The following is a 25,257-nucleotide window of genomic DNA, read 5'->3' as shown; positions in this document are numbered from 1 at the left end:
ATTTTGAACTGTTGCACGCCTACAAAAATGTTTGTATACATAAAATTAGCATTTTAATAACACGTCGCGTTGCTTTCGGTTCGTCGAAGCGTGTGCTTGTACAGATTACGATGCATAGCTTTTACCTTGAAACCGATGCCCGGATTTAGTGGTGAGTGAGGTTTTATATTTCATGCATGTTTTAATATTCATATCGTTTTTGCTGTGATTTATTTCGTAGGTAGAATTCAGATTCTTTTGGTTATTGGAAACCACGATCTTCTACATTCATGTACCATTGTGTTCTTTCTGTTTGCATCAATGGCCTGAAGTTAAGGGTACAGACTACCGAATTACCGGTCATAAACTCAATTATAATGCATAGAAAGAATTACGTATAATTAAAAAAAAACTATTAGTCGCAGCGTAAAGTTATCAGTCAGCGTATAGGCTATCCTTAAGCCTTCTTCAATAAATGGACTATCCAACAAAAAAAGAATTTTTCAAATCGGACCAGAAGTTCCTGAGATTAGCGCGTACAAACAAACAAACAAACAAGCTCTTCCGCTGTATATTAGTACAGATTTAGTAATAAACATTGTCTATGTCACCCGGGATAGTGTAGCTTCTAAACAGTGACATTTTTTTTGAATCGGTTAAACAGTTTCGGAGCCTATTCAATGGAAACAAGAAATCAATTATTACAAAATTACGATTTTTGGTCTACTTTACGTCTGTTAAGGCGATGCACAAATTTAAATCCAAATACTGTCGATGACGATACAAAAGTGATTTTTTTTATATAGTAAAAGGGGGCAAACGAGCAACGTATCGAGTAAGATTATTTGATCCGACGCCCATGGACATCCGCAACGCCAGAGGAACCGCAGATGCGTTGCCGAAAATTGTCACAAACATTCGCATTAGACCCACAGTTGTAATCTTTTCCTCCTTTTTAAAACTTTTTTCTGTGATTAAACAAGTATTTTTCTTACTTAAGATAGTACAACCGTTGTTATTATGAAAGTACTAAAGTTTACTGCACTCTTAAACCGAGTTTGTGATGCGCTTATCAATTTAATCGTTGCGTTTAAAAGTTTATCTCAGTGAATACTGAACGAGCAGTTTACGATATGTCGTTAACTGGTACTGGGTACGTGGCGTTTTCTTTACTGCTACAGTATTTATGGCTATTCGTTTAGCTGAACGCTAAAGACAATTTAATTTTTAAATGACCTCTTTTATATTTACATTTTCTAGATATTATTGTGAAGCTTTTAATTATGTGTAAAATGTGTTGACGATAAGTATTCTTGTTTATGAATAATAATTATATTTTTAGCTCAGTAAGGATTTATTACAAGATAATAAAGAGTAAACAAGGTCAATGTCAGCTTCTATAGCGTGTTTTAAAGTGACTTCAGCGCCATCTAGTCAACAGTTTTAATAACTTTGTCTAATTTGGGTTCTAATAGTGATATATGGAATGTCATGTTATATCGTAAAATTGTTTGTTTTATATGATTTGTTGTAGTATTAAACTTAAAAATTGTTATATATTTCAAAATTGGCACGACACTGTTCCAAGTTTTATATGTTCAGTTTGTGGATCGTTCAAATAAGTCTATTAGTTTCCAAGTTTTTCCGTTACAAAGTTTTCTAAAGCTTCAATCAAAAGAGTTTTTACTTCAAGTTTAAATATATTTGAAAGGAAATTAGGTTATACTTGTAAGTTTTATAGATTAGTTTTTTAACATTGAATTTAATATTTTACTTTTTTTGCCAATGAAGCTTAACAGATTTAAGTCCTTCGTAAGACCTGTCGTATTGTACGGATCTGAATGTTGGGCCACCAAGGTTTCGGATGAAAGAAGATCGGATGTAGCTGAAATGCGTATGCTAAGATGGATGCGTGGTGTGACAAGAAAGGATAAAGTTAAGAATGTATTAGAGGAAGTTTGAAAGTAGCGCCAGTGATGGAGAAATTGAGAAGTGATTGGCATTGTTTGGACATATTAAGCGGAGAAATGATGATGATATAACCAAAAAGTAATGATGTTGAATGTGGTTATACAAAGGTAGTGGAAGACTAAAGAAAGTATGGATGGATTGTGTGAAAGAGGATATGCGTAAGAAGGGGGTGGAATCAGATATGACGGCTAATAGAGATGTAAGGAGGAGTACATATCGTGCCGACCCTTATAGGGATAAAGTTAGTGATGATGATGAGTTTTTTTTTATTTAAGCTCATTTAATTTAATTCATTACGGATCAATAAGATTAGTGTCCTTTGCCTGTTTTAAATATACCCTGCGTTTTACGCAGTAGCAGTATAAATCTGTCTGTTTTTTATGTCTGTCCGGTCGATTCTCTTTGACTCTTTTGGCAAATGTTTCCTTTACATTAACGTTTATTTTTGGTCTTAATAATCATTATTCTTATAATTTTATTTGACTTTTTATTTTATTTTACAGTTATTTTATTTTACTATATTTTACTTTGTATTAAATTCGCGTATCTCTGACAAATTCTTCTTCTTCTTCTTCTTCTTGATGATTCTTCTTGATGATTCTTCTTATGATTACTACGATAGGTTTAATTTTCATGCATTTACTCGATGAGTTTGATACTAAATAAACTGCTATAAGTCAGTTTTTTTTAAATACCACGTAAATGAAGCCGCGAGTATGCTACTAGTTGGATAGTGCAAATCTTACTAAGAAATACACAGATTAATTTAGCTTTGAGAGTTTATGTTCTTTGAATTTCTTAACTTTTGTAAGTATAAGAAATAACCCCATAGTAATTTAACGTGGCATGTTAAAATTTAATGATGTCGTACTAAGGCAAATTTAGCGGCTTTAAAAATGTCTTAACGTTTAAAACATGGCGACTGCAATTAAATTCCGCGATGTTATATATTGTTGTCCGTGAGGCGATTTTAAAATTGCCAGCTTAATGTAAGTTTACCGAAAATATGTAACTATTTTCGGTATTAAGTCTTGTAGGATGAGACTCTTTTCGTTGGATGGATCGCATGCTTTTTACTTCTTCTTCTTCTAGTACCTCTTCAGTCTTGAAGGTTGGCCGCTAACTTGGAATATTTGTTCTTGGCAAGTGCAAGGAGAAACAACCTCCGCTGACCTAATCCCCGTCCACTCCTTAATATTACGTAGTCACGACTTTTTCCTAAGTCCAGCGCGTCTCTTGCCTTACATCTTGACTTCCATGCTTTTTTATTTTTAGTTAAAATATGGAAGGATTTGCATAGTTAAACATGATTATTTCATTAATAATCTTTTTAATATAGTCCAATCATGGATAAGCAACATTGTCCGCCTTAAGCGAGAAACTCGGGTTACAGACACCTCTATAAGCGAGAAAAATACGCGGTCTCTCGGACTCTCGACCATCCAGGTTGCACTGTATCATAAATGTAAAAGAATGGATGGATGCTTGTTACGAAATGCCAGATATGGATGGAATTTAGAATAGTCTTAAGTAACGTAGTTTAGCTTTTATCCAGGAAAATTTGACGTCATAAAATTTTTGCATATGAAGTCGCAGGCAGCCGATAGTTACAGCTATGTAATATATACAATACTAGCGGACCCGACAGACGTTGTCCTGTCTACACGTCTTTAATTTGAATAAAATAATATGAATTTAATATTTGATGAAAATTGTGAATCTAAACCATTCCCAGATCCCCTTGAACACACACAAAAAATTTCATCAAAATCGGTCCAGTCGTTTGAGAGAAGTTCAGTGACATACACACTCACAGAAGAATTATATATATAAAGATTTTATTGGTTATTGTGTCAGAATGTATGCATATGTATGTTATTTATTGTACATATACTATGAAAATAATAACCTCGCTATGTTGTATTGAACTGTAGTTTGTTATTGTCTCCGTTTGTTGACAATAATATAAATAGTATGTGTATGATATTATATGTATGACTAATTTATACATATAACTTCAAATATAAATGTAGAAGCATATATAATTATGCCTAGGTTAAGGCCTAGGAAAGAAAATCGGGTCTGGTGGACAAAACCTGTTGCGTTTACCCTACGTGAATGGGACATGTACGGAGAAATATCTCTCTATAATTCTCTATGTAATGTTTACTACATTTACTTGATTTTATTATAGTTTCTTTGTTTTCAGAGAAAAACAATATATGAAATGTTTATTGCGAATTTCTTTGGGCGCTTTTTTTTCCATCAACCGTCTATTTATCATTTGTCAAACGCTCGTGTTTTATTTCTACGTTGTTTTGAAAGAAAGTGTCAGAGAAAAGAAAAACAGCATAAGACTTGTCAGATAGGATATTAGTGTAGTTGACAAGTTTTCTTTTTTCTATTTAAATGTAAAATGATAACATTGAATAATGTTTGATTTATGTTGACGGTAGTTTTAGAATATAAAGGAATTTTTGATTTATCAATAAAATAGTCTTTTATGTTACCTTTATAGGGTTCCGTACTTCGAAAGGAAAAAAACGGACTTTGTTGTCCGTCTGTCTTTCAAGGCCCCTTTTTCTCAGGAACGCGTGGATATATCAAGCTGGAATTTATTTTAAGTGAAGTTCTATATTTGATTTGACCTCACAATGACGGTAAAAACGTAGAGTCAGTGCACTCGCGAATGCTAAAATTAATTCGATGTTCGCACAGCCTACGTAATTTTTTTTTATAGAATAAGCTAGCTATTGACTACGATCCCATATGATGGTGTTTCCAATACAATCACTGGGTTTTATATTCCACTGCCGTTATATTTGTATGAAAAAGTTATCACAGATTATTTAAAGATAGTGGAAAAGATTAGTATAATTTGTACTAGCGGTCGCCGTCGACTTGGTCAGGATCGATATATCACTTTGTTCTCCGTCTGTCTGTCTGTGAAGAACATTTTTTTATGTATGTAATCGTTTTCTTCCTATCATCAATACTAATATTATAAATCGGAAGAGTATTTTTAAACGCGCTATTCTCATGAGCTACTGGTCCGATTTGAAACTTCTCTTTTTGTTGGATAGTCCAATTATAGAGGAAAGTTTTAGGCTATGTAACATTATGCTGCGACTAATAGTTTTTTTATTAATTCCGCGCGGACGTAGTCGCGGGCGACAGCTAGTGTTAATATAAATGATAAAGTTATGTTGTATATTCATATTTTTCAAGTCGGTATATAAATTTCTAAGTAGTCGTTACATAACCCCATATGAGTAGTTGATCCAATTGCTGTCAGCTGAAATACTCCCATTGGAGTCGTTTGATAGTGTAATAGCCTACCGCCTTGTGTGTACAATACACAATGTGTACAACACTGTAATGTGTAATAAAATACACATACATTTTCTTACATGTCTATGTTTTAATGCGTTCTTTTTATAATAGCTTTTGTTTATGGAAATAAATATTAGTTGGTTTTTCCTCTTAGTTTTTATTTAGATATTGTTTGTTTGGTGAAGTATTGGCATGACATAAAATACATGTTTGAAGTAGATTTTTATACTGTCTGTTTTATAGCTGTCGCCCGCGACTTTGTCCGCGCGGGATTAAAAATAGATGTAGGCCGATTCTCAGACCGACTCAATATGCTCACAAAATTTCATGAGAATCGGTCAAGCCGTTTCGGAGGAGTATGGGAACGAAAATTGTGACACGAGAATTTTATATACTAGATTATTTCCTTTGCAGCAGAAATTAAATTGTACCTTTTCAGTGTTAATGTTGCGAAAATAAATATAAGTTGTATTCCTTCGTTTCCTCGCATAAAAATTACCAAAGGATTATAACTTTAACTTCTTGCCACCGAGTTCCGTCATCGGACGATACGAAACAGCGCCAGTTTCCCTCCGCACAATCTCGATGGCTGGCAATCCACAACTGGGCGGTTTTCGCGAAACTTCCTGCCTCGCACAGCAGCGTTGTGGAATGGTTTGTCCTCGGTGGTATTTCCAAACCGCTATGATTTAGGCTCCTTCAAGAACCAAGCGTATCACCATCTCAAAGGCCGGCAACGCATCCGCATGGTGTCCATGGGCGTCGATGAACACTTCGGCGTTCCCGTTGCTCGTTTTAACCTTTCTCTTATAAAAAAAGGTTCAAATACTCTTTGGAGAAAACTTATTTAATATATTACTGGCCGTATAATATTTGACGACCGACCACAGATGATCGTAACTGAATAATAACGAGTATATTAATGTGTTCATTACTCCTCGGCGCCCGGTTTGCCGTCAAATCTGCATATATTGCCTCTTGGAATTGTAGAGGAAACAGAGTTTATTTGTTCATTAACATTTCCCTAAGACCTGTTGCCACAGAGTTATTAATATGCTACTAGATGTGGCATAAAACGTTTAAGCTAATGTATAGTGACATACAAACTTTACGACGGCTTGGCAATTTTGCAAAGGAAGTGAAGGTATGCGGGGGCGGGGCGCACCCATGCGGTCTCTCTACTCGCAATTGTCCTAGGGCTAATGATGACATTAATCTTACTAATATTATATTAGTCTAGCTATAACTCGAGGAAGGCTGAACGGATTTATCTTATCTTGGTCTTGAAATGTTCCTGGAGATCTAGGGAAGGTTTAAAAGGTAAGAAAAATTCGAATAATTGCCGGGAACTTATTAAGTTTTTTTTTCGTTTCACGCGAACGGAGTTGCGGGCGATAGCTAGTCTGCTATAAATGTTACTATTGAATCTTATAAAGTTTTATATTAATCTAGTTTTGTATAGAAGAAATTTGTGGGCTATGAAAAAATGTGAATGATTTCTTGGCACAATTTCTATAATCTAATTAATGTTAAAACATCTGTAATAGTAAAGAAATGTATTTTACATTTACAATATTAATTTGTCCAAAACAAATTACAACGCAATCCGAGCTTTGGAACTAACAGCGTTACTTACAGGCAGGGTGACAATGAGATAGTTTTTTTTACGGATAGTTCCACAAAATTAAAATGTCGTAATTACATATTTTAATATAAATATTTCAAACGTAGTGAGCCTTTAAAAATTAGATAAAAATAATAATATAATATTTTCTTGGTCAGTTTCTCTAAGATAACTATTTTGTTAGATTTTACTAGGACTAAAGTTTATTCTGAACTAGCAATCGCCCACGAGCCCGTCCTCGAGGAACTTAAAAAAAATATTAATTATGCCTATGTATTCTTCCAGACTATGTTCTACATCTGTGTCAAATTTCAGCGAGATCAATGCATCCGTTCACGAGATACCTTATAACAAACATCCATTCATCTATCTAAACTTACCTAATTATAATATTAGTAAAATTATTAGGTTGGTTAATGTCAAATGCTGAACAAAAAATGACGTGATGATTATTCAATTAATGACCATGGAATGTTGTTAAAGGATGGTTACCCTAATCGGCCGGGCACCGGCTCCCTTGGGGGACACGATGACGCTTTCTGAGTCACATCGGAGGAGAATAAATTGGACGGTTGCCAAGCAACACGATTGATGCTTCGTACTGGATGTGGCTTGTTTGTTTTTGTCATATTTTATGTTTGTTGCGCGTGTGTTTCGATTCTATTCGATCTATATAAAAATATATTGAAATATTTCTCATTCTCTTTAGATACGATAAATCAGTTTCGTTTATCACGTGTTAAATCACAAAACAAAACTTACTTCTCTAGTATGGTTAAATAGTAAGAGTGAAAAGACGATATATTTAAAAAAAATATATTAATTTTCTTCGTACGTCTCTTCCAGGATTTTATATCATTGATGCACTTAGTAGAATTAGTCACATTTTAGTTGCAACACGCGTCTTATCTCAAAGACATTGGTAGTTTTAACATAACATTGTATTTCGTCAGACCTGACGTGTTAGAAATTAATATTAGTTTATTTTTAAATAAAAATTTCAATTTTTTTTTCTATTTATACGTAAAGCTTTGGTAATTTCCTAGGCTAGAATTTGACTATTCTATAATATGTTACGTCAACACTTTTAAATGTTCTATTTTGTTTAATTTTTATTAACAAAAATATGTTTCCGCCCGGGATCGAACCGGGGGCCTTCTGCGTGTTAGGCAGATGTGATAACCGCTACACCACGGAAACGTTAATGGTTTATACTAAAACGTAGTCTACATAAAATTTATCAATATAATATTATTTATTTATGAATTGATTATCAAAACGAATTATTGTATGAAATATTATTGATAAGGGAGATTTAAATATTAAACTTATGTTTAATTTAATAAAACATAAAATTCCGTTTTACTATGATAATACACCAGAGAATAAGACGAATCGAGTGGAAAACTTGTTAATTTTTTTTCTGGAAATCTTACTAATGTTAAAAATAAGAATGTTTAGATGGATGGATGGATGTTTGTTAAAGGATATCTCCAGAATGGCTCAACGGATCTCGATGTAATTTTGAAATAGAGGTAGAATTGCCTGGAAGAACACATAGGCAACTAGTTAAGTTTTTTAAATTACGCGCGGACGGAGTCTACGACAACTAGTTTAGTATATATAGGTTATAGTGAAATTACTCACTTAATTGACATAATTATATAGCAGTCAAAAACATTAACCTACTATAAGCATTTTGGCTCAGTCCTAATCGGCAAGGGCACTGCCTTGGCTGATACCAATACAAGGGTTGTGATTTACAATTCAATGTATAAGTACGGAGGTCGATTCTCAGGTGGGTCACGTGTTCGGGTTGTATTTACTGGGATATTATTGAATCAGTCGTGCGTGTACGGTTTTTGTGACTACCCACATGTTGTGAATACTAGAGTTATCGACAAGGGTCTATGCGACCCTGGTGTTTTGGAGACCTTTTGTCGTGTATTTATTGAGATGTTCATATATATTTATTGTACTTTATCTGTATATTTTATTTATGTTAACTTATAAATAACTATCGATAGCCCGTGACGACGTCTGCGGGGAATTAAAAAAAGTGATTTAGTAGGTTATGTGTTCTTCGACAATGTTCTACATGTATGCCAATTTTCAGCTATATCCGTCAGTACCCGTCACAATCTTGAATACTTCATAAGCTACATTTTATCTCATCATCATCAGCTCACTGTACGTCCCCACCGAGGGACTCGGAGCCTACCCTAAGTACAGGGTGATTAGGCCATAGTCAACCACGCTGGCCAAGTGCGTGTTGGTTGACTTCACACATATCTTTGAATTTCTTCTCAGATATGTGCAGGTTGCATCACGATGTTTTCCTTCACCGTAAGAACGTCGGATAAATGTACATATGTAAAATCGGAAATCGAAAAACACATTGGTACATGGCGGGATTCGAACCCAGGACCTGCAGATTGCAAGTCAAGTGCTTGACCACTGAGCCACCGACGCTCATTTTACCTAGAACATGTATATTATATGCATATGAAATTGTTTAGTATATGTCATAAAAACATAGCAACGAAGTAAAAATGTATGTAGCTACTTCTTACTAATATTATAAATGCGAATGTTTTGGATGGATGTTTGTTACAAGGTGTCTCCAGAACACAGTTCCACAGATATCGATGAAATTTTGTATAGATGTAGAACATAATCTGGAAGAACACATGCTACTTTACAATTTTTTATAAATACCATGCTGCCGAAGTCGCGGGCAATAGCTAGTTATAATATAAAGTGCGATTATATTTTTTTATCATCCATAATAATCAGTTCACCCAAATTTTCCTGTAGCTTAACTCAGTATGGCTAATATTATGCAATATTTTGCAATAATTAACGAACGTAGTTTGTTGACAAAAAATAATGTTTTGCAATTTGACGATATTAATACCTAAAAAGCATAACAGTTTTATATTACCAACGTTCGTGTAACGTTTAAAGTGTCAAATTACTTTGACATCAGCAAAACTATAGTTTAATAAAAGCTTTGAATTATATTTTTAACAGTCCTGTGTGAAGTAACGTGTTGGTTAGAAGTGTAGTCATATTTAAGTTTAGTTTTGTAGGTGTAATTTGATAATGTACAGGCGATGTTTGTATGCCCATCACTTAAAGTTTAATAAGGTAAGTTGACTAACTTAATAGCTATAGTGTTTTGTGCGTGATACATGTTTCGACAGAGGTAGAGCCAGGGATGGATGGATTGCGTGAAAGGTAACATGATTGAGAAGACGATGACGACGGTAGATAGATTAATTTGCAGATAGAAAGCCTGATGCGTGACCATATGTATGTGGGACAATATTAAAGAGATGGTGATGACATGTTTCGACAGTGAAAACTCTTAGTTTTAGAAGAAAGTTATGTAATTGATGAGAGATTAAAACATTTTATGTGATGCTTCTTAAATATTATTTTTAATGTGAATAGAATATTTTCGTTTGAAAGTGATTTGCTAGACGAGTCGGCAGTGAACGTGTTAATTAATTTATAGGTGACATGATGCGTTAAACCAAGTATTCCCAAACATGCCCACATAAGGCTACATTTCTTATTTATTTTGTTAAGTCTCAAGTTACCCCCATCCCAACCATGATGTCCGTCTGCACCATTTTATGAATCACCGCGTTAAACCCTCAATCAAAACAGTATTGGATGTCTGATGAGAGTGGGCTGAGAGTACACTTAGGATTGTTGATATAACTTTGTAGAGGCGATCTGATAGACTTTTGACTTCGCTTTTGACGAGTGTTGAACGTTGTTGACTACAGCTATTGTACTTATGATGTTCTTGTGAAATTTTAAATATTAGTGCTTGGTTTTTGGCTTAGAAGTCTGTTAAAGTTTGTACAAAATTAGGCCGTTGTCCAGATCGATGAAACAAGAAGGGCGGTATAAGAATACGCGAAATCGAAACCGACGTGCATGAATTAAAAAGAAAAACTATTGGTCGCAGCGTAATGTAATGAGTCTAAAGCCTTCCTCTATAAATGGACTATCAAACAAAAAAATAATTTTTCAAATCGGACAAGTAGTTCCTGAGATTAGCGCGTTTAAAAGAACAAACTCTTCCGCTTTATAATATAATATTAGTATAAATTTTAAGCGAGCGAGGTGTGCCAGGAGCGAAATAGAGGTCCGTGGTCTCTGCCTCCCCCTCTGCGTTACAGACGTGGGTCGTAACTTTTTTTTGTTAAGTATCGACGTAACATCTATGAGATTTTTAAATACAAATAATTAGGTTGTCCTAAATAATTAAACAATTTTATTTAATTCGTTTACTAGAATCCGTTAAGATTTATTTTACAAACTACAAGTTTTATAGTCGTAAGTCTTATTTAGCAGTGGAATTTCATGATTTTCTCAGTTTATGTGGAATTACCCTAAATATAACATGTTCTGTAGACATGTGAACAAGCCTTTATCCCACTAATTTGCTCCGTCAATAACTGTTACATGTATTGAATAAATATTTGTCCAGTTTCGGGTTTTCGGGAATGACTGCTGTGGATGTTTACTAATACGATTACATTGTTGCGTTTGCTCTGGCCGCGAGCGTTTGTTTTTGTTTTTATGTTTTATGTTGTACCGCACTTTGGATATTGTTCAAATGTTGAACCTTTTGCGTATTTATTTAGAATATATGTTTGAGGATTTAAGGGATAATCCCAATTGTATTGATAGATTTTAGGTGTTATTTTAAACAGATTTTAACAGTGGTAGAACCCGCTTTAAGATCTTCGCACGAATTGGCCCGGCTCGCCCGGTGAAATACCATGACCATACAAAAGGCAGGCGTCAAGTGAAAGCAATTCCGCGTGCAATCTTATGAGAGTGGGTCCCGGAGGCTCCTCTTTCCCATCCCACCTTTTTTCTTATAAGGAAAGGGTGGGAAGTGGAAGTGGACTTTCCGGATGAGAGGATGCATGGAAAGGGAAAATATTTTTTTTCTGTGCATACTCATTCCGTCGATTAAAGGTAGGCAGAGCATATGCAATTGCGTATGTCTACGGGCAACGGTCACCTCGCTATTTCAGCGATTTTAGCCGCTCGCCCGTTTGTCACCTTATGATATAAAAAAAAAAATAGTCCTAGATTTTAACCTAATGTAATTACTTTGTCTGTATATATTTTTGCTTTAACGTGGGTTTTTACTGTGTTTAAACACCTCCTTGTAGAATTTACTGCTAAATTTGACATTCATAGTTATGTATTGTGTACTAGGAGATTATATTCGCAAGGAGGTTGCCCCACAAACCACAAGTTACATCCCCGTCGAGCTTTGTAACTGCGTTTCCCTCTAAGCGCTCATATCTTCACATGATGAGACATTGTGGAATTTAATAACATGCAATTCTCTTGCTTTTATGCTCGTCTGGTACTTCTAAACTTTTAACTTAAGACTGCTGGACTCAGAGTCGTTTGTTTAAACTTAGTGTATCTTATGTAAGCTTTGTGTATATTATGCGCAAACGTATTTAAGTAGGCTTGTTATGGTTTGGTTTATGACCCGGTCCGGTCAATATATAAAGATAAATTAAAGGTTTCAGGTAATTTTTTGACATTGAATTTTTTTCCAAATACAAGATCAGAGGAGGCTTGTTAGGTATGTTCCGAACATTTCTACCAATTTTCAGAATTAAATTTACGATGTTAATTTGGTCTAGATTTATTGTGTAATATGACATCAATAGATCACAATAAGCTTTCTAATAGTAATAAGTATTTAATGTGTAAAATAATTAGTAATCAATGTTTGTTTTTTCATCAGTTGAAGCGAGTAATTTTACTTAGTAAAGTTTAACAAAGTCGATTAAGGCGGCGGCATCCATCATAAAGTTGCGACGGCCGAGCTCAGTTCCGTCAGCTGGTCGCGAATCGACTTTTTATAAAATAAATAATGAAAAATATACTTACCCTTAAGTAAACTTCGACAACAACCTTTAGAATTAACATTCTGTTAACTGTGTGTTCTGACTTGTAGAAATATACATACAAAATTGATTTTTTTTTATATCGTAAGGTAGAAAATGAGCGAGCGGCTTGAAACAGCTGAAATAGCGAAGCAACCATTGCCTGCAGATATCTGGAATTTGCAGATGCGTTGCCTACTTTTAATCAACGGAGGAAGGGATGCACAGAAAGAGATTTTTTTCCTTTCCCATGCATCCACTTCTCATCCTTTACTTGTAAGAAAAATGGTGGGAAAAGAAAGAGGACTAAAATTAGTCCTCCGTAACGCACACTTATCAGATGTACGCGGAATTTCTTTTACTAGACGCCTGTCTTCTATGTGGTCCTGGTACTGCACTGGGTGTACTGGATAATTCGTAACGATAAGCGGGCTCTACCACTTAGGTTAGAGAGATAGGAAAACATTTTGTTTACCTATTGAACAAAAACAATTCGTATATCAGAAAAGGCAATTTAAGTTTTCAAATATTTTCTATTGAAATATTTCTTGACTTAAATTTAGTTTAAATGTACACGGGCCTGAAGCGATGAATTTCTAAAGAATATTCTATTCTCGGTTGCCGTTCTTTGAAATGGTAATTTTAATTTTATAGTAGCGAACACAAAAGATAAACCGTCTTCAGTATTGTTTGATTTTAATTTTATTTGGATTCTATTGTAAATGTATAACACTACTAGCTGTCGCCCGCAATTCTGTTTGCTTGGATTAAAAAAAAAGTAACCTATATGTTCTGCCAGACTATGTTCTATATCAGTGCCAAATTTCATTAAGATCCGTTTAGTCGTTCCGGAGATATCTTCAAACTTTCATCCACCCATCCAAATATTCGCATTTATAATATTAGTAAGTTATAGTAAGATTTGTTGATTAAAAAAACTCGACTTGATTATACATAATGCCTAAATCGTAATCGGTAGATGACACAGGGTTTCGTCAATAAACAATTTTTTCTCTGCATCCCCTCCTCCGTCGATTACAGGAAGGCAACGCATCTGCAATTGCCAATATCTATTGGCACCGATAACTTCGCTATTTCAACGAATCAGATGGTCGTTTTCTCATTTACCACATGACGATATAAAAACTGTAAATCTCTGTTCCAATCAAGTTGGCCACACCTGGCCTGAATAATATAAGTTATTACCACATTTTCTCTAACGATGGATTTCTTCTTCGGAATTAATAGTACATATGTTTTCTATCTCAATTTTTTTCACAAGAATGAAAGGGATAACAATACTATTTCCTATATATGTCGGCAGTGGATATCAAGTTCCCCCCACACGTTAAAAGGTGGGCGAAATTGTCCGGTCATTGACCTACAGATATCACCTCTCTTCAAGCAATGTTATCGATACGTATTTATTTTAATATGTTGGTACTGTTATATCAATTTGTTGCTTCGTGACTCTAAAATGGATATTTTCACGTGTAATTTTCTGTTAAAAAGATATTTTAATGTTGAAAATTATCACAAATACAGAGGCTACATAAATATAAGCTTCAATCAAGTTTACAAAGTGATGGCAAAAGGGCGTGGCTCTGCTTCACCAACACCGGTCAGAATTCAATGTCAAGATGGTTTTCAGCTACTCCTCCCTCCCAATATGAAAAAGGGAGAAAGGGAGGAGACGATGGTCGCTGTGCACCAGTTAGAAAGTTCAAAAAAAATTACTTTTACTTAACGAGCTGTCGCTCGCGACTCTGTCTGCGCGGAGTAAAAAAAAACTTATTTAGTAGCCTATGTGCTATTCCAGATTATGTTCTATATCTATGCCAAATTTCATCTCGATTCGTTCGCCCGTTCTGGAGATATCTTATAACATGCGTTGGTCCATCCATCTAAATATTTGCATTTATAAGATAATTTGCGAGTGTATTTGTAAGATTATTACAAATACACTCGCAAGAGTTCTGCTGACTGCAGCATTTGAAGTGTTAAATGAAGCAAGGTTAACCGCACTTGCTTAATTTTATCTTTAGTACGGTGGTGCTCTTTTAACACCTTAACTGCGCTTAAACGAAATTAAATTTAAGCTTAAATTCTTTTGCAATGCAAGCATTTTGAATTCATTGTATCTCGTAATTTGCGGAGACGTTTTCTGCATTAATTGTGCAAGCCAAAGTAATTAGTGGGAATGTCTTTTTTATGCACTTTAAATTGGATTGAATCGGTATTCAAGATTCGTGGCAAACTTGCCTTTATAGTTTATTGATGCTACGACATAGATGTTCTTTTTTATGACACAATTTTGTTTTTCCACAAAGTTAAACAATAGTTGTCTACTTTGATTAGTATACTTTACTAAATGGAAATGGATAGGCGTTTGCTTGGATATTACCATTTTTGATTCGTTCCGATTTAAACGCGCCTCCATGTAATAGTTTATTTCAATTATCAGCGCCAAAACGGCTAATATCAAATAGGCACAAAAAACCACGCCTTATAGCCGAGCCGATCCATTTTAAGTTGTCAGTGTTTTTTTTTAATAAAGAAACTCTGAAATGAGGATAGTTTCTCTACATTTTTTTTTATCTTAAAAAACTGTCAGTACCAGGCAAGCATGATATTAAAGAGCTAATATTATACATGAAATTTTTAGAGCATTAACTGATACTAATTAACGCGAGCAACACGAGTCGATAGCGAGCGCTCTTGACACGGATATACAAAGATTATGATGCCCTGGTACTGGAATATTTGTAGCACGTCTGCAATTGATATTTTTATAAATTGCACTGGAGTATGCTTAGATGTACTTGACATGGCTGAACAACGTAAGTCGGACTTTTTTATCTCTCCTCCAACGTAAGTTTATTTTAGTATGCAAATATATTTATAAAAAATTGGAATGCAAACCAGTTTAAAAGTTTTTTTTGTGTCTGTACGTCTGTAAAGCCGTGTTTGTTCCTGGTAATCTCCGGAACGGCTGGATCGACTTCGACGGGATTTGGACAGTATAGTACCTGATGCACGCGGGCAATCTACTTTCATGTGTAAATCACGTGACAATATAAAATTATGATGCCATATTGATCTGATGATGGAGCTGGAAGGTTATAGAAACTTCGCAATGAAACGACACAACGTCTTTACCAATACTTTAGTTTTTTTTAATGAACAAGAACAAAAGCTTCTTTTTAACGAGTTTTTTTCAAACATACTTGTTTATAGATATTTTAACTATTTTTGTAAGGTTTATAATTATAGTTAAACGATTTCATGACCTGTGTTCCTCTACCAGAGTATATCTCATCTCTGGAACACGTTTAAACGCAATGCAAATAATAGAAACTCATTACCGTGTAAGACAAAGTTGATACTGATAGCAAGATCGTCCTCCAGGGAAGCAGACGCAACCCGCATCTGTTGACTGCGAACTTAGTAAATTCATTACTAACTCGAAGTGCTTTGATATGGTGAATTACTTTGAAAAGGTTTTGTAAACCAATGTATTTAAAGTTTAATTGAAGTCTGTGGTAACGCGGTTTTAAATTGCTTATCAAATATTAAACAATACTATTGTGGTATGTATTTTAATATGATGTCATGAATGTCGCCATTTCACATCGATATGGACTCACTAGTTTTAAGAAGAAAATCCCGCACTGTGCCGATGTATCGGCGCAACACTAGTCTTATTAAAATATCAACGTTTAAGTTCTCTCACTAATCAATCTGACACTCGACTTGGTAACGAAAGCGCGTCATTCGTGCCATATGATTCTAAGAGCGTCGTTGAACACCTCGGTGTTCCCTTCAATTATAAAAAAAAAAGTAATGATATCTAAAACTAGATATGTAAATAAAGTTTTAGGAAATAATTAACTTTTACTAGATAATTGTGACTGACCCAGATCTTTGTTATTTTACAAAAGTCTAGAGTAGTAATTCTTGTAATCATAGTAATATTATAAAAGCGAATCTTTAGATGTCTGGAAGAACACATAGGCTACTCAAAGCTACTAATTAAGTTTTGTTCTGAATAATATATTAAGCATAGTATGGTGCATTTTATCTAGTGATATGTTTATTATCCTAAACAAATTGTCCACTTCCCTGTCTCTTAGATATTATGAATACTCCCGACAGATAAAAGAGGGTCCGACTCTCGCTGATTTGATACCCTACCCCCGCCCTCAGGGTGGGTTTCGTATCACGATTATTATCGCTGAAATAAGTCCCTTCATTCGGAATAAATATTTTTATTTACATTTTCCGAGACTTCTTTTATTCAGTATTATTGTTTATTATGTAAATATGTCTGCCTGATATTAATTTTGACATTGTATAGTGTTGTTTATTCAAAGACAAGTTCCTCTGTCGAAATAGGTTGCGGACTTTTATTTATTATTGTTTATTTTTTGTTTCAGGTAAGCAACACAGATATTAGAATATTCAAGATTATTCCAAATTCGGTTTATAAAAACTGTTTAAAGATACGTCTCCATTAGCTCGCGAGAAGGTTCGCAGGCATGGAGCAAAGGATTTTAGTTACATAGCGCTGTGTACATGATCCGCACCGTCCGCATCGCGCTCAAAACAAATCCGTTTTATACTTGCGTGCGTTGCGGCACGGGACCATGGACACGTACCTTTAAAGCATGTTTGAAGGAGAAGTAAATCCAGTAGGTATTTTTGAAATTTGAAAGTTACACAGAGAGGTGTATTATAGTTTTTTCTGCTGACATCCCCTAAAGATTTACACGGATGTTCATTCACAACCCCTGTAACATCCCCCCGATTTCTAACATGTTACGGGACGTGACAGGGCGTTTCGCTGACTGGCAACACTCTTAAATGTTGTAAGGATTTCTATTAGTTTTATCTTTATCCACTTATTTTGAAAGTATTTTAACCGGCGTGGATTTACCCGGGTTTTAGTGCCGTAATGATTTTATAGTTTGGTACATGCTAGTCTTAGACACTTTTTTAGAATTTACGATATTGGGTAAAAAAAAAGAATGTCATAATAAGATCTTATTATAGCCAATATCTTGTAGTATGAGTTTGAATGTGGATGTATGTAAAGTATGTACGGATTGTGTGAAAGAAGATATGCGTAAGATGTGGATTCAGATATGACGGCTGATACAGATGTATGGAGTAGTACATATTGTGCCGACCTTCCGTAGGGATAAGATTGATGATTATCATGGGCTAACCATTGAAAAACTTAAACAGAGTTCAAATGTGTCAACCCTAGAAATTATAAATATTCAAATATGTCAAATAAATAAAATTTTCAGTTATAAAACAAAAGTGTACAACCCTAGAGATTTTTACGAGATACGTTCGTCTTTTGAAATCTCAACGATATGTAGATGTTGTTTTTTTAATGAAATGTACTCGGAAACGTTTTTTTTTTAAATTAGTACGTTAATTATGAAATTTTGAATGCAACGTAGCGGAGTTGTGAAAAGAAACCACATATTTTTATGTAGCTAAAAAGAGTACAAAAAAAAACTAAAAAGCTTGTAAAAAGTAAAATTATTTGCTTACATTCTTCTTGTTGAGTCGAAATGTAGATGTAAAAAATAACATTTTCTATCGTGTTGGTGTAATCTTACTTATATTATAAATGCGAATGTTTGGATGGATGTTTGCGAAAAGGTAAGGTAAGGTACGTCCATGGGTCTCGTTGAAATTTAGCATAGATGTAGAACTTAGCATGGAAGAACATTTAGGCATACTAATTAAGTTTTCTTTAATACTGCGCGGACGGAGTTGTGGTCAAGCTGGTACGAAACGGATAGTTTAAAATACGATGATAGAATTTTTTCGATTTCAGATTTACATATGTACATTTATCCGACGTTCTTACGGTGAAGGAAAACATCGTGATGCAACCTGCACATATCTGAGAAGTAATTCAAAAGATATGTGTGAAGTCAACCAACCCGCGCTTGGCCAGCGTGGTTGACTATGGCCTAATCATCCTTAACTTAGGGTAGGCTCCGAGCCCCTCGGTGGGGACGTTTAATGAGCTGATGATGATGATGAATTCTGTTTTACTTTCAAGTGATATTTTTTTGTTTTTTCTCCATTTTTTAAAGTGATCAGTTTTCTTTGTTATTTTTTCATGTATGAAGTAAGTCTTTATATTTACAACCTTTGCTATCTATTAATAAAATTGGTGTATACGTCTGTTTGGCCGATGGACCGTTGTTGGCGGGATTTTGGTAGGCAGCTGATGAACGCGGGCATGATGTGGGCATTTTTTTTAAAATTCAGAGCTATTGACTGCTATTAATTAAATAAAAGTTAAAATAGTAAACAAAATGAAATTCAAATATTTACTTGTGATGTATACGGGTTTGTTTGTTCGTGTATTCGACCGTTGCTTAATTAATCCCTTTTATCCAATAGTTCAATTGAACGTATTTTACGTAAATCGCTCAACACTTTTTGTTTGTTTTGGATACATGCGCCCAAGTGCAACAGAATCGTGTAGTTGTTAGTTAATATTTCTAATGTTACTTGAGACTATGTTCTATATGTTTGCCAAATTTTAATAAGATGTGTTAAATTGTTGTGTAAATGTATAGGATCAAAGTATCCTAAGGGTACCGTACACATTTGCGTGTTTATAAGTAGCCTATGTGTTCTTCTAGACTGTTCTCTATATGTATTATACCAAATTTAATCGAATTCTATGCAGTTTTGGAATTGCCTTCTAACATACATTCATACATCGAAATATTGACATTGATGATATGAGTAAGATATCCGATACATTGTCACCTGTAACTAGGAAATTAAAAAAAACGGCAGTCTCATTTTGAAGAATGTCATAATTCGATTTGTTTCCTTCCGAGCAGTTTAAAAGGAATTGACGTATTTTTTATTTAGAAATCAAGGTATACATTCAACCAGATGCCCTGTTTCCATAATGTAGTACTAATTTGTGGTTTGTCGAAATCTAGTCAGACTGAATGTCATTAGCTCCGAATTCAATACGATTAACATGAAGCTAAGTCTGATTAATTTAGATAATCTGTATAAATGAGGTTGTGGTTGCCAGATGATATACAAAATACGTCTTTGACAATTTGAATTATAGAATAATTGCTAATTTAAACCATAGTGACCATTTACTTTGACAGTGTGGCAATTAAAGTTTAGTTTTATTGACAAAAACTGGCGAAGCGCGAGTTGGACTCGTGTACAGAGTGTTCCTTACTAACCTTTGGGTATTATGGAACTAAAAAATTACGGTTTTCATTATTTATGCTATAATGAAAACCGTTATAAAGATCTTGCTTCGTGCCAAATTTCAAGATTGTGAGTTCACAGGAAGTATGCTGGAGTTTTTGATCGCGTAGTATAGAATTAGTTAAGCTAATTTTTAGTTAACTTAAGTTTTGATTAAGGGTTTACCTAACTTAAAGTTTGACGAAGAGATTTTGGTTTGGACTAATTCAATACTAACATTAATTTTGTTTCTATTAAAACAGTATGATAACTACTGTTTGAATAATTTAAAACAAAAAACAAAAGAAAAACTATAGCTCAATTTGCTCCTGACTTTTAATGAGTTTATTTTGAAACGTAGTCAACTTTACGTCTGACGTTTGACCTTTACGCAACAAAAAATATTCGTTTCAGTTTTAGCGTGGCTTTAGTGATTTTTTTCTTCTTGGCTAATATTTATTGTCTGACAGCTAATTACTATGTATTTGGGTTTTATTTGACTCTAATTTGGTGAATTATTATAATTGAAATAACCGATAGCCAATGGCCAGTCTTGAATAATTTAATTACTTTTTTCCAACTAGCTGTCGCCAGCGATTCCGTCTGCGCAGAGTAGAAAAACCTTAATTAGTACCCTTTGTTTTCTAGACTATGTTCAACATCTATGTCAAATTTCAGCAAGATCGATGCAGCCTTTCTGGAGATATCTTCTAATAAACCATCCATCCAAATATTCGCATTTATAAGTAAGATAGATTTAGATGGGAAAAGCAATCGTTAGTTCATGAAATAAAGTCTATTTTTTAAATAAAGGACTTTGTAAATTATTCCAGGAGTAATGATAGTCATTTTCTTTGCAAGCCTTTAATCTACCGCATGATTGTTTTCTGTGAGGGGGATGTTAAATTGCCGTGAAATATGAAAATGATTCTCTTTTTTACCACCGCGTTGAATATCATGTGGAGTTTTGTATTCCAGTAAATTGAGGGGTTTACCTCTGTGATTGGAATAGCTGCTTTGCACCTAATTAATTTTATTCGTATACAAGCTGTCGTCCGCGACTCCGACCGCGCGAAACTAAAAATGTAATTAATAACCTATGTGTTCTTCCAAACTATGTTCTACATCTATGATAAATTTCATCGTGGTCCGTTCTGGAGATACCTTCCAATATACATCCATTCATTCAAATATTAACATTTATAATATAAGTAAGAATAGCTGTTGCCCGCAACTCTGTCTGCGCGGAATTAAAAAACTTAGTATCTTATGTGTTCTTCCAGATTATGTTCTACATCTATGCTAAATCATCAATATACGTTGAGACGACCTTGAGATATCTTCTATCAAACATCCATCTATATAAACATTGGTATTTATATTAGTAGTGTTAGGAATAAAATCCGGAAAAGAGTCAGTGTATTGACTCAACACTAGCTTTACTAAAATGTCGACGTTTGTCCTCACATTCATTCTGACACTAGACTTTGTAACGAAAGCACGTCATTCGCGCTAAAGGATTCTAATTAATAATGTGTAAAAGTAGTAAGATTTACGTCTTTTTACACATACTATCATAGATGTTTTTGTGTTTACAAAATAAAATATTTCATAAATATTTAATGTCAATTATAAACACACAAAACATTTAATAGCCCCAACATGATATAGATTTCCTGATGCAATATAAAATCTGAAAATAATTGAAAACATAAAGAGCGGTCTAATTTTATTTCAACATACGTAGTTTACTTTAAAAATCGTAGCTGCAAAAAATGTTTTTCATTCGTATTTGGTAAATGGATTTTTTTATTTTAAAGAGAATGGCCGACTGCTCTCTAGTTTTCCACTTCTACGGATTAAGCTATGAATTACAAACTGAAAAATGTTTGATATTTTTATTAATACTTATTTATGTAGAACTAGCTGTCGCCTGCGACTCGGTCCGCGCGGGATTATAAAATAGATAGAAGCCGATTGTGAGACCTTTTGAATATGTGTATGAAATTTCATAAAAATCGGTAAAGCTGTTTCAGAGGATGGTAACTAAAATTGCGACAAGAGAATTTTATAGGTATATAAGACAATCAATTAGACCAATTGACCAAAGAAGAGAGGCGTGAAGTGGAAGCTATTCCGCGTTTCGTCTGATGAGTGTTCGTCCCGGAGGGCTAATTTAGTCCTCTTACCCTAACTTTTTCTGATAAGGAAAGGATGGGAAGTGAAGTGGACTTTCCGGATGAGAGGATGCATGGAAAGGGAAGATATTTTCTTTCTGTGCATCCTCTTCTCCGTCGATTAAAGGTAGGCATGGTATATGCAATTGTGCATGTCTATGGGCAACGGTCACTTCGCTATTTCAGCGATTTCAGGTGGCCGCTCGCTCGTTTGCTATCTTATGATATAAAAAAAACAATTATATTTCAATAACAATCCGAGGAAATAATACGAATCGAACGATACCTCACTTTTCAAAATTGGTTCAGGCTACAGGATGTTGCAATGAGTCATACAAACAGCTTTCATACATACAGTTTTCAGTCCGATAATAAAGATTGTGACCTAAATAAAGAATTTATTTAAATAAATTTCGACAGAGACAAATATAAAAGTGTGACATTCTCATCAAATTACGTGTGATTCGCTCAATTGTCTGTGAATTTGTCCAACGATATCCTAAATAATGTTGTAAAACTGCCAAACTGTCTACAAAGACGTTCTCTACGCTATTCAAGTGTTTTCATTGGCGAGATACTTGTATAAAACATGTTGTTATCTCAGTTCATTTCTAAGTGGATGATAGAAATGACAATATGTTTCAATACAAATTTTTCACCAGTGAAAACTTGTGGTTATTTGACGCGTGAGTCAGTGAACGTTTGAGCTAGACGGTATATCAATCGACACATCTCTTCACATGTCGGACGGTTACCGTAATGGCCAAATTATCGTTTGCTAACTATTACACACGACGTCGCTTATGTTTATAAATTTATTTTTAATCGACTGACAAGAATGTTTTTATGTATGTTTTGTTTGTATGGACATGCCAATAGTGTAACCCCCTGTAGCATAAATTACTAGACTGGTTTTGACAAGTGAGATCTCATTCGATTCCTGACTACTTTGACTAAAAATTCCAGATTAGATTAGATTAAGATTTTAGAGATAGAAATACCTATTATCTTTTTCAAGGAACGTACCGTTGGTTTATGAGACCATATCATCATCTCTGCCTTTATCTTTGACAAAACGGTCTCAGAAACCTACGGTTAGTTGTGAGTGTTAAACGAGAGAGAAACAAACATACAGTTGCATTTATCATAATATTATGTTGATGTATGATTTTCATTGGAAGTTGTTCAAACTTCTCGTGTTTAGCTTCATTACTGAACGTGTTGATTTATATATTAGTCGTAGCAAAAATTTCAACTGTTTTCACGAGTTTTTAATATTCAATTTTCATAAAAGCCCTCCTAAAGTACCGCTTTTTGTTAGTTATTTAAATTGACTATTTAGTTTATTACTAGTTTACTAAATTCAAATTTGTCTTTTTAATGTTTCCTTTTGTGTAGGATATAAATGCATTCTTTATGTTGAGAAGGGTGAATTATTTCGTGTCGGGTAAACATCCTTTACAAGGCGACGGTCTATTTAGATTCTAATCAGCTGTTTAGCGAACTAAATAGAACAGATGAGACGTCTCTTATCTTTTTAACACCTTGTTTTATTATACTATCTTATATCAAAAGATTAATTAACACTTAACTTTCTAACCAATTCTTTTTTTTATTTTTGTGTTTTATATCCTAAAATTTCTCATTTGGTCAATCGGCCCAAAGGCAAACACACGTCATGAATAAACTAATAATTTCTAATTTAGTAAAATGCCTATAATATGTTAATTATAATTAAATCTATTCTTCAAACCATTGTGATTTTAGTCGTAACTTTCCGATACAATGTCATAGAGGTTCCGTGCGTCGTCAGTATTTCTATCTGGATTCGCCAAAGACATTGAATCAATCAGATTTACAAGATCGTCCTCACAGAACTCACTGCAGCTTTCAAGTTTGCGAAGCAAATCTATACAGTTGACATGTAGATGCTATGCCTGTACTGACCGAATAGGCGACTCGTGTCGACGATTCAACGTTGTATAAGCGCGTGCTACGCGACGCAATCAATTAGTTTCGACGGTTTACTTAGGGAACGTACCCATACTACGTGACCCGTTTAGCGGGGGGGGGCGAGTAGAGTCTTTAAAAGACTACGGTCACAGGAGCAGGAGGGTGGCTCAGGTTTTTGTCACGTATTCGTTAGTTATTCGTTTTAATAATACATAATTCACTAGTAATTTAAGTACCCATGCAGATTTAAAAATGGGTATGTTCCCTTACGTTGTGTACTACGACCTTAAAAGGAAAACTATAGTGATGTTAATTCAATATCCTTATGTGTTAGTTATATTAATTGATGTGGCATATCGTAAAGGTTAATCGTTGTTAAAGCATATTATCCTTGACTAGACAAGTGAATGTTTATAAATCCTGTACTTATTAATTTTAATGTTGAAATACAAGTCATAGACGAAGTATGTGACAAAATAAAACGGGAGATGGTTTAAAGTTCTTCAATAGACGGTAAGGCTTTGTCATTTTGTTAACTAGACGTCGCATTGAAACAGTTTTAAATGGCGTCGGACCATGTTCCAAACTTCCCAGAGTTTGCCAGTATTTACCAGCTATATTGCTCGAGTGTACGACTCTCGAAATTTTTAACTGCCCACTTTTTTTATAGTGTTATAGTTTAAAGTTACGTGTCCATTGACTCGCGCTGCACGAACCGCGCGGATTAAACGGATTTGCTTTGTCTTGATGCGAGCGGCGCGATAAACGCAGAGGTTAAAGCAAATTAAAATCTGTTGCGCGCTTTGCGTTTGGCGCGGGCTAATGGATACGTACCTTAATATTACTACGGGTATGGCACTAGTTGTTTTAAGGAAAGGCTTCAATGTACTTGACAGGTTTTGAAATTATTCTCTTAGATTTCCTTCTCGTCTTGTAGTTGTTTTTTTATACATGTTTTTGAGTGCTTAAAATAAACAATATTATGCTGAAATTGATTACTCAATGTTTTGAAGTCTGGTCTAAG

The 25,257-nt window shown here is 34.4% G+C and overlaps 1 protein-coding gene and 1 non-coding gene across 6 annotated transcripts in view; one reads left to right on the top strand and one right to left on the bottom strand.

Moving 5' to 3' along the window:
• Positions 1-25,257, top strand: part of sm (heterogeneous nuclear ribonucleoprotein L) — a 228,295-nt gene that overhangs the window by 34,143 nt on the left and 168,895 nt on the right. The window lies entirely within an intron of this gene.
• TRNAV-AAC (transfer RNA valine (anticodon AAC)) lies at positions 8,035-8,107 on the bottom strand. The gene has a single exon. It is a non-coding gene; the product is annotated as a tRNA-Val (tRNA).

The sequence above is a fragment of the Papilio xuthus genome, unplaced genomic scaffold (genome assembly GCF_000836235.2).
Source record: "Papilio xuthus unplaced genomic scaffold, Pxut_1.1 DF825783.1, whole genome shotgun sequence".
Classification (NCBI taxonomy): Eukaryota; Metazoa; Arthropoda; class Insecta; order Lepidoptera; family Papilionidae; genus Papilio; species Papilio xuthus.
This window is presented reverse-complemented; position numbering and strand designations above follow the sequence as displayed.